The 10,773-nt window shown below is 34.7% G+C and overlaps 1 long non-coding RNA gene across 1 annotated transcript; it reads left to right on the top strand.

The window, feature by feature from the left end:
- Nucleotides 1-1,430: 1,430 nt before the first annotated feature.
- LOC147568009 (uncharacterized) lies at nt 1,431-2,366 on the top strand. Its single transcript, XR_015238033.1, has 2 exons — nt 1,431-1,830; nt 2,203-2,366. It is a non-coding gene; the product is annotated as an uncharacterized LOC147568009 (long non-coding RNA).
- The last annotated feature ends 8,407 nt before the right edge of the window (nt 2,367-10,773 follow it).

Raw genomic sequence — 10,773 nt, 5'->3', positions numbered from 1 at the left:
ATTATTCATATGTAATATAACTTTCAGGGGCGGCCCTGGTCCAAAGCAGCCAAAGCGGTCGCTTTGGGCCCTATCGTGACGGAAAGTCTAATGTTTGGATTTTTGTGTCAGTTTGACAAACAATAATAACATTCTAACCTATTTTATAACACGTCTTGAGTTGTAGCTTAATGGTTAAGGCTTTGTATTATTTGGAATAAATCAACGGTTCGATTCCACCTATAAGCATTTTTTGCAAAAAAGATTTCTAAGTGTATTAAGGCCCCAATCTATGACATCGTTTGGGCCTCCAAAATATTGGAGGCCGACCCTGATAACTTTGGACAGTGGTCCTACATAGATCTCAAAAGCATAACTCTAGATTGACTCTCTCATCAAAAAAAAGAAAAAAAACTCTAGATTGACTCAAGTGTATATATTATAAAGATAGAGTTTACTTACAAAAAAAAAAGAGTCATTTCCTTTTGGCACCTTAATTTGTGACCAACTTCCTTCTTGGCGCTCTATTTTTCATAAATTCAAATATGATCCCTTTTTTCTTGTAAAGGTCATAACTACCCTTCCTATAAATATTGTTACAAAATAAAATTAAATAGAAAACATGAATTTCCACCTCACCTCTCTCTCCAACTCACCTCTCACTCTCCAACTCACCTCTCTCTTCACGACCAGACCTTGCTCCGGCGAAGGGGTTTCCCCTTCGCCGGAGTGTTTAGAGAGAGAGAGATATATGAGAGTTTTTTTTTTCTTTTTTAATGTTTGAAGGTCGCCGGCCGGAAAATTTTCCGGGCGACGACCTTCGTCGGACAAGAGAGAGGTGAGTTGGAGAGAGAAAGAGAGGTGAGTTGGAGAGAGAGAGAGGTGAGTTGGAGAGAGAAAGAGGTGAGTTGGAGAGAGAGAGAGGTGAGTTGGAGAGAGAGAGGTGAGTTGGAGAGAGAAAGAGGTGAGTTGGAGAGAGAGAGAGGTGAGTTGGAGAGAGAAAGAGGTGAGTTGGAGAGAGAGAGAGGTGAGTTGGAGAGAGAAAGAGGTGAGTTGGAGAGAGAGAGAGGTGAGTTGGAGAGAGAGAGAGGTGACGTGGAGAGAGATGTGAGGTGGAGAGAGAGAGGTGAGGTGGAAATTCATGTTTTCTATTTAATTTTATTTTGAAAAAATATTTATAAGAAGGGTAGTTATAACATTTACGTTAAAAAAGGGGTCATATTAAAATTTATGAAATATAGGGGTAAATGATTTCCTCTTTTAAGTCATTAATTTCTTCCTATTACTCAAAACAAATCTCAATGATACTCACAAAACCAATCTAAATAATTCTCTTGAAATGCTTGTAAATTGAAGATAGAGTTTAATAAAGTTGTTACTTAATGTCTTTAGAAAAAATCCTAAAGATTCTCGAAAGTTGAATATAAATAGTGGTCATGGATAGATGTCAAAACCAAAAACTAAATAAGAGGGATTTAATTAGTAGTAAGTAAGAGTTTGATTGTGAGATAGAGGAAGAGATGGCAAGACCTTTTAACTCTAGGGTTTTATCCATGGTCGTGTTGACAATACTTGTTGGAGTACTTATGTCAAAGAACAATGGAGTTTTATGTGAGATAAAATGTGGAATTGAGGACGGGTCATATATCACAATATGTGGTCAATTCATAGCGAAAGGAACACCACAATTACCACCAAACCTAGAATGTTGTGAGTTGACTAAAAAAGTTGATGTGCCTTGTGCATGTCGAGTTATCACTCCCGGTGATGAAGAAAAACTTGACATTCAGAAGATATTTTATGTCTTTCAAACTTGTGGCTTAGATCTTCCTCATGGACTGAAATGTGGAAGTAAGCAACTTTTTATTCCCCCTTTTTTTTCACTAGGCAACTAATTCATAAAATTAATTCGAAAAGCCCAAAACTAGAATCTTATTGACCCAAAAAGTTAGCAAGCCGTTATTTGTTAGCAAAGAAAAATATTTAAATACCATAAAGTTCTATGAGAGGTACCACCGTAAAGAAGTATGAATCACTCTACCCATTCAACCTTCATCTTAATTTTCAATTGTGACCCTAAAGATCATTCCATTGTATAATATGATGAGCTCTGATTTGTCACTTTATTTTTCAATTTTTCAAATTCTGTCGTCTTGTTTTGATACTTTTAGATTATGTTTCGTAGAAAAGTAATTAACTTATTAATATGTTTTTTTTCTCCAGGCGGCACTATTCCAGCAAACTAAGAACAGAAGACAAAATGAAGTTGAGATTTTATTAATTAGATATTGTTGCAATTCCCGTAATAAATAAAATGTCTTTTGTATCTCCCTTCAAGAAAATATGCTAATAACCTCAATTTATCTTTGATTGTTGTCCTAGCCAAATTGTTTCGTATTTTTTTTGCTGGTATTTACATATAGAGCTCTATCTAGCTATCATGTCCAATCGGGCCCTCTAACCTAGTTGGGCTTGATAACGTTGTCCGGAAACAACATTTTGTCCAACAAAAACATTGTTATGTGAATTAAAATTCTCTGTGTAATCCTAAATGGTATAGACAAGAATTTCGCGACACATAAATGCCTAAGTATATGCGCCACCTGATATACGCGCACCACTAAATCGTAGTTGACCGCAACATTCTATCTCGACGCATTATTCATGATCAACATCTAACTAGTCCATTTACCTAATGACTTTGGGCGGAAGAAGTTTAATGGGATTATAGTAACTTATAACGCTATTAATATTATCAACCAATTTAGACCTAACTACTAGAAATCGTATCTAGCTGATGGGAAGAAATCAATCAATGTAAGAAAAACAATTGAAAAGTAAATTAATGCACAAAACACAAAGAGATTTTGGTAGTTCTGTTTTTTAAACTTACTCTACGGGAATTAAGACGTGATGATTTTCGCTATGATAAGAATAACAAGTTAGACAAAGGATAAGTGAGAATTCATTAGACATCTTAAGAGTCTCAGTGTATATAGCCACTGAAACTCTAACCCCACCATCCCCCTGACTCTCTCATTTTAATTCCGAATTATACATGGACACCCTTTACATTTATAACCGTCTTTACTGAAACATACATGGACACATATTACATTTATAACTCGTTACATTTCGTTTAGTAGGTCCCATATGCAAGACAATTTCAATATTTTCCTTTTGAGTTCTATTATATGCCACCTTAACTTGATTAATGCCACCATCATATGATAAAGTTTTTTGTCATCTTCGCAAGAATTCGGCCAGAGCTTGCCTTCCAAAAGACCCTCAACATCTGTACATCCAAAATGCTTAAACTTGAAAATGGTGGTTATCGTTTTTCTCGCTAGTGAAGATCTCATATTACAAAGAGTATTGAAGGTGACGGTTATCCTTTTTCTCTAGACAGAGAGAGTGTCTCAAGGCTTTAGATAGCGGGTAGCCTATCTTTCTTAATGCTTTTAGTGTTCCAAATTCCACATCAGTATTTTAGGAAAATTTTCTTCCTAGCTCTTACTAGGTACATGTAATTTCTACAACAGTATAGCCCAATGTCGGGTAGCCGATATCTTCATTCACATATATTGAATCAAATTCCTAATGAGCAAAATAATGAAGTTTCTCGTAAAATGTCTTTGTGAAGTTATAAGTTCCATCCACTCTTAAGTTTTTCATTTATCCTTTTAACTCAAGATAATCAAAATATTATTCATATGTAATATAACTTTCAGGGGCGGCCCTGGTCCAAAGCGGTCGCTTTGGGCCCTATCGTGACGGAAAGTCTAATGTTTGGATTTTTGTGTCAGTTTGACAAACAATAATAACATTCTAACCTATTTTATAACACGTCTTGAGTTGTAGCTTAATGGTTAAGGCTTTGTATTATTTGGAATAAATCAACGGTTCGATTCCACCTATAAGCTTTTTTTGCAAAAAAGATTTCTAAGTGTATTAAGGCCCCAATCTATGACATCGTTTGGGCCTCCAAAATATTGGAGGCCGGCCCTGATAACTTTGGACAGTGGTCCTACATAGATCTCAAATGCATAACTCTAGATTGACTCTCTCATCAAAAAAAAGAAAAAAAAACTCTAGATCGACTCAAGTGTATATATTATAAAGATAGAGTTTACTTACAAAAAAAAAGAGTCATTTCCTTTTGGCCCCTTAATTTGTGACCAACTTCCTTCTTGGCGCTCTATTTTACATAAATTCAAATATGATCCCTTTTTTCTTGTAAAGGTCATAACTACCCTTCCTATAAATATTGTTACAAAATAAAATTAAATAGAAAACATGAATTTCCACCTCACCTCTCTCTCCAACTCACCTCTCACTCTCCAACTCACCTCTCTCTTCACGACCAGATCTTGCTCCGGCGAAGGGGTTTCCCCTTCGCCGGAGTGTTTAGAGAGAGAGAGATATGAGAGTTTTTTTTTCTTTTTTAATGATTGAAGGTCGCCGGCCGGAAAATTTTCCGGCCGATGACCTTCGTCGGACAAGAGAGAGGTGAGTTGGAGAGAGAAAGAGAGGTGAGTTGGAGAGAGAGAGAGGTGAGTTGGAGAGAGAAAGAGGTGAGTTGGAGAGAGAGAGGGGAATTGGAGAGAGAAAGAGGTGAGTTGGAGAGAGAGAGAGGTGAGTTGGAGAGAGAGAGAGGTGAGTTGGAGAGAGAGAGAGGTGACGTGGAGAGAGATGTGAGGTGGAGAGAGAGGTGAGGTGGAAATTCATGTTTTCTATTTAATTTTATTTTGAAAAAATATTTATAAGAAGGGTAGTTATAACATTTACGTTAAAAAAGGGGTCATATTAAAATTTATGAAATATAGGGGTAAATGATTTCCTCTTTTAAGTCATTAATTTCTTCCTATTACCCAAAACAAATCTCAATGATACTCACAAAACAAATCTAAATAATTCTCTTGAAATGCTTGTAAATTGAAGATAGAGTTTAATTAAAGTTGTTACTTAATGTCTTTAGAAAAAATCCTAAAGATTCTCGAAAGTTGAATATAAATAGTGGTCATGGATAGATGTCAAAACCAAAAACTAAATAAGAGGGATTTAATTAGTAGTAAGTAAGAGTTTGATTGTGAGATAGAAGAAGAGATGGCAAGACCTCTTAACTCTAGGGTTTTATCCATGGTCGTGTTGACAATACTTGTTGGAGTACTTATGTCAAAGAACAATGGAGTTTTATGTGAGATAAAATGTGGAATTGAGGACGGGTCATATATCACAATATGTGGTCAATTCATAGCGAAAGGAACACCACAATTACCACCAAACCAAGAATGTTGTGAGTTGACTAAAAAAGTTGATGTGCCTTGTGCATGTCGAGTTATCACTCCCGGTGATGAAGAAAAACTTGACATTCAGAAGATATTTTATGTTTTTCAAACTTGTGGCTTAGATCTTCCTCATGGACTTAAATGTGGAAGTAAGCAACTTTTTATTCCCCCTTTTTTTTCACTAGGCCACTAATTCATAAAATTAATTCAAAAAGCCCAAAACTAGAATCTTGTTGACACAAAAAGTTAGCAAGCCGTTATTTGTTAGCTAAGAAAAATATTTAAATAACATAAAGTTCTATGAGAGGTACCACCGTAAAGAAGTATGAATCACCCTATTCATTCAACCTTCATCTTAATTTTCAATTGTGACCCTAAAGACCATTCCATTGAATAATATGATGAGCTCTGATTTGTCACTTTATTTTGAATTTTTCAAATTCTGTCGTCTTGTTTTGATACTTTTAGATTATGTTCCGTAGAAAAGTAACTAACTTATTATTATGTTTTTTTCTCCAGGCGGCACTATTCCAGCAAACTAAGAACACAAGACAAAATGAAGTTGAGATTTTATTAATTAGATATTGTTGTAATTCCCGTAATAAATAAAATGTCATTTGTATCTCCCTTCAAGAAAATATGCTAATAACCGCAATTTATCTTGATGGTTGTCTTAGCCAAATTGTTTCGTATTTCTTTTGCTGGTATTTACATATAGAGCTCTATCTAACATACATCATGTCCAATCGGGCCCTCTAACCTAGTTGGGCTTGATGACTTTGTCCGGAAACAACATTTTGTCCAACAAAAACATTGTTATGTGAATTAAAATTCTCTGCGTAATCCTAAATGGTATAGACAAGAATTTCGCGACACATAAATGCCTCGGTATATGCGCCACCTGATATACGCGCACCACTAAATCGTAGTTGACCGCAACATTCTATCTCGAAGCATTATTCATGATCAACATCTAAGTAATCCGTTTACCTAATGACTTTGGGCGGAAGAAGTTTAATGGGATTATAGTAACTTATAACACTATTAATATTATCAACCAATTTAGACCTCGTTACTAGAAATCGTATCTAGCTGATGGGAAGAAATCAAGCAATGTACGAAAAACAATAGAAATGTAAATTAATGCACAAAACACAAAGAGATTTACGTAGTTCAGTTTTTGAAACTTACTTTACGGGAAATAAGACGTGATGATTTTCGCTATGATAAAAATAACAAGTTACACAAAGGATTAGTGAGAATTCATTAGACATCTTTAGAGTTTCAGTGTATATAGCCACTGAAACTCTATCCCCAACGTCCCACCGACTCTCTCATTTTAATTCCGAATTATACACGGACACCCTTTACATTTATAACCGTCTCTACTAAAATATACATGGACACATATTACATTTATAACTCGTTACATTTCGTTTAGTAGGTCCCATATGCAAGTCAATTTCAACATTGTCTTTGTGAATTCTATTATATGCCACCTTAACTTGAGTAATGCCACCATCATATGATAAACATTTTTTGTCATCTTCGCAAGAACTCGGCCAGAGCTTGCCTTCCAAAAGACCCTCAACATCTGTACATCCCAAGTGCTTAAACTTGAAAATAGCGGTTATCATTTTTCTCGCTAGTGAAGGTCTCAGATTACAAAGAGTATTGAAGGTGGCGGTTATTCTTTTTCTCTAGGGAGAGAGAAAGTGTCTCGAGGCTTTAGATAGCGGGTAAACTATCTTTCTTAATGCTTTCAGTGTTCCAAATTCCACATCAGTATCTTTGGAAAATTTTCTTCCTAGCTCTTATTAGGTACATGTAATTTCTACAATGGTATAGCCCAATGTCGGGTAGCCGATATCTTCATTCACATATATTGGGCCGGTAATTATAAGGCCCAAAATGGGAAAGTTAAAGAGAATCAGGCCCAATACTAAATAATAATTTGGCAAAAAACCCAGTAGGTAAAAATACAATTTTACCTTCCAAAATGAAATTTTCCGCCCAAATCAACGTCAGAAAACAATTTTGAACATTTCTGAACAATTCTTGGTTTGCTCTCGAATATTTTGTAAATTTCTGAACAAATCTTAGTTTGTCTCAACAACTTGTAAATTTTTGAACAAATTCGTTCTTGCTTAGACATTGTTTTGCCAAAATATTTCGCATTTTTTTATTTTGCATTTTACATAGACAAACTAACACAAACATTCTGGCTACAACATTTTCCGATTTGTCTTGTGAAAAAATAAATTGTTTCGACATTTTTAGTTTTGCTTTCGACATCAATATAAAGACTAAAGCATTTTTTTTATTTGTCCTTTACAAAAATTAAAATGTTATGCATATTATCCTTTGTATTTAACAAATCCGTTAACGAAGAAATAATATTTTGACTAATACATTATATATGTTGTTAAGAACATAATTATATATGACGCCAACATTTTATAATAAGTCGGGACATTATTATAGATATTGTCAACATTTTATAACAACACAATGATATATGTTGTCAACATATAAGGGTAAAAATAGAATTATGAAAAAAATATGTTGTCTTCTTAAAAACATAATTACACATGTTGTGAACATTTTGAAAAATGTTTAAAAAATAGGTTTTTTTGACATTATTATTTTTGAGTGGGTTTTTTTCTTATTAGGGTCTAGATTTTTGGGTTTTTCACTCATTTTTTCATAAAATTATCTAAACTAATTTAGAAATCTAAAGATAAAAAAAATAACATAAAAATATATGAAAGTATAAAAACAACATTAAGATATCTAAATATCAACAAAAACATTGTTATGTGAATTAAAATTCTCTGTGTAATCCTAAATGGTATAGACAAGAATTTCGCGACACATAAATGCCTAAGTATATGCGCCACCTGATATACGCGCACCACTAAATCGTAGTTGACCGCAACATTCTATCTCGACGCATTATTCATGATCAACATCTAACTAGTCCATTTACCTAATGACTTTGGGCGGAAGAAGTTTAATGGGATTATAGTAACTTATAACGCTATTAATATTATCAACCAATTTAGACCTAACTACTAGAAATCGTATCTAGCTGATGGGAAGAAATCAAGCAATGTAAGAAAAACAATTGAAAAGTAAATTAATGCACAAAACACAAAGAGATTTTGGTAGTTCTGTTTTTTAAACTTACTCTACGGGAATTAAGACGTGATGATTTTCGCTATGATAAGAATAACAAGTTAGACAAAGGATAAGTGAGAATTCATTAGACATCTTAAGAGTCTCAGTGTATATAGCCACTGAAACTCTAACCCCACCATCCCACTGACTCCCTCATTTTAATTCCGAATTATACATGGACACCCTTTACATTTATAACCGTCTTTACTGAAACATACATGGACACATATTACATTTATAACTCGTTACATTTCGTTTAGTAGGTCCCTTATGCAAGACAATTTCAATATTTTCCTTTTGAAATCTATTATATGCCACCTTAACTTGAGTAATGCCACCATCATATGATAAAGTTTTTTGTCATCTTCGCAAGAATTCGGCCAGAGCTTGCCTTTCCAAAAGACCCTCAACATCTGTACATCCAAAATGCTTAAACTTGAAAATGGTGGTTATCATTTTTCTCGCTAGTGAAGATCTCATATTACAAAGAGTATTGAAGGTGGCGGTTATCCTTTTTCTCTAGAGAGAGAGAGTGTCTCAAGGCTTTAGATAGCGGGTAGCCTATCTTTCTTAATGCTTTTAGTGTTCCAAATTCCACATCAGTATTTTAGGAAAATTTTCTTCCTAGCTCTTACTAGGTACATGTAATTTCTACAACGGTATAGCCCAATGTCGGGTAGCCGATATCTTCATTCACATATATTGAATCAAATTCCTAATGAGCAAAATAATGAAGTTTCTCGCAAAATGTCTTTGTGAAGTTATAAGTTCCATCCACTCTTAAGTTTTTCATTTATCCTTTTAACTCAAGATAATCAAAATATTATTCATATGTAATATAACTTTCAGGGGCGGCCCTGGTCCAAAGCAGCCAAAGCGGTCGCTTTGGGCCCTATCGTGACGGAAAGTCTAATGTTTGGATTTTTGTGTCAGTTTGACAAACAATAATAACATTCTAACCTATTTTATAACACGTCTTGAGTTGTAGCTTAATGGTTAAGGCTTTGTATTATTTGGAATAAATCAACGGTTCGATTCCACCTATAAGCTTTTTCTGCAAAAAAGATTTCTAAGTGTATTAAGGCCCCAATCTATGACATCGTTTGGGCCTCCAAAATATTGGAGGCCGGCCCTGATAACTTTGGACAGTGGTCCTACATAGATCTCAAAAGCATAACTCTAGATTGACTCTCTCATCAAAAAAAAGAAAAAAAAACTCTAGATCGACTCAAGTGTATATATTATAAAGATAGAGTTTACTTACAAAAAAAAAGAGTCATTTCCTTTTGGCCCCTTAATTTGTGACCAACTTCCTTCTTGGCGCTCTATTTTTCATAAATTCAAATATGATCCCTTTTTTCTTGTAAAGGTCATAACTACCCTTCCTATAAATATTGTTACAAAATAAAATTAAATAGAAAACATGAATTTCCACCTCACCTCTCTCTCCAACTCACCTCTCACTCTCCAACTCACCTCTCTCTTCACGACCAGACCTTGCTCCGGCGAAGGGGTTTCCCCTTCGCCGGAGTGTTTAGAGAGAGAGAGATATGAGAGTTTTTTTTTCTTTTTTAATGATTGAAGGTCGCCGGCCGGAAAATTTTCCAGCCGATGACCTTCGTCGGACAAGAGAGAGGTGAGTTGGAGAGAGAAAGAGAGGTGAGTTGGAGAGAGAGAGAGGTGAGTTGGAGAGAGAAAGAGGTGAGTTGGAGAGAGAAAGAGGTGAGTTGGAGAGAGAGAGAGGTGAGTTGGAGAGAGAGAGAGGTGAGTTGGAGAGAAAGAGAGGTGAGTTGGAGAGAGAGAGAGGTGAGTTGGAGAGAGAGAGAGGTGACGTGGAGAGAGATGTGAGGTGGAGAGAGAGGTGAGGTGGAAATTCATGTTTTGTATTTAATTTTATTTTGAAAAAATATATATAAGAAGGGTAGTTATAACATTTACGTTAAAAAAGGGGTCATATTAAAATTTATGAAATATAGGGGTAAATGATTTCCTCTTTTAAGTCATTAATTTCTTCCTATTACCCAAAACAAATCTCAATGATACTCACAAAACAAATCTAAATAATTCTCTTGAAATGCTTGTAAATTGAAGATAGAGTTTAATTAAAGTTGTTACTTAATGTCTTTAGAAAAAATCCTAAAGATTCTCGAAAGTTGAATATAAATAGTGGTCATGGATAGATGTCAAAACCAAAAACTAAATAAGAGGGATTTAATTAGTAGTAAGTAAGAGTTTGATTGTGAGATAGAAGAAGAGATGGCAAGACCTTTTAACTCTAGGGTTTTATCCATGGTCGTGTTGACAATACTTGTTGGAGTACTTATGT

This window comes from Eschscholzia californica, unplaced genomic scaffold, assembly GCF_041429995.1.
Source record: "Eschscholzia californica isolate CP2 unplaced genomic scaffold, dmEscCali1.0.p SCAF_1, whole genome shotgun sequence".
In the NCBI taxonomy this organism is placed as follows: Eukaryota; Viridiplantae; Streptophyta; class Magnoliopsida; order Ranunculales; family Papaveraceae; genus Eschscholzia; species Eschscholzia californica.
Note: the sequence above shows the minus strand (reverse complement) of the source record. Positions and strands in the feature narration are given on the sequence as shown.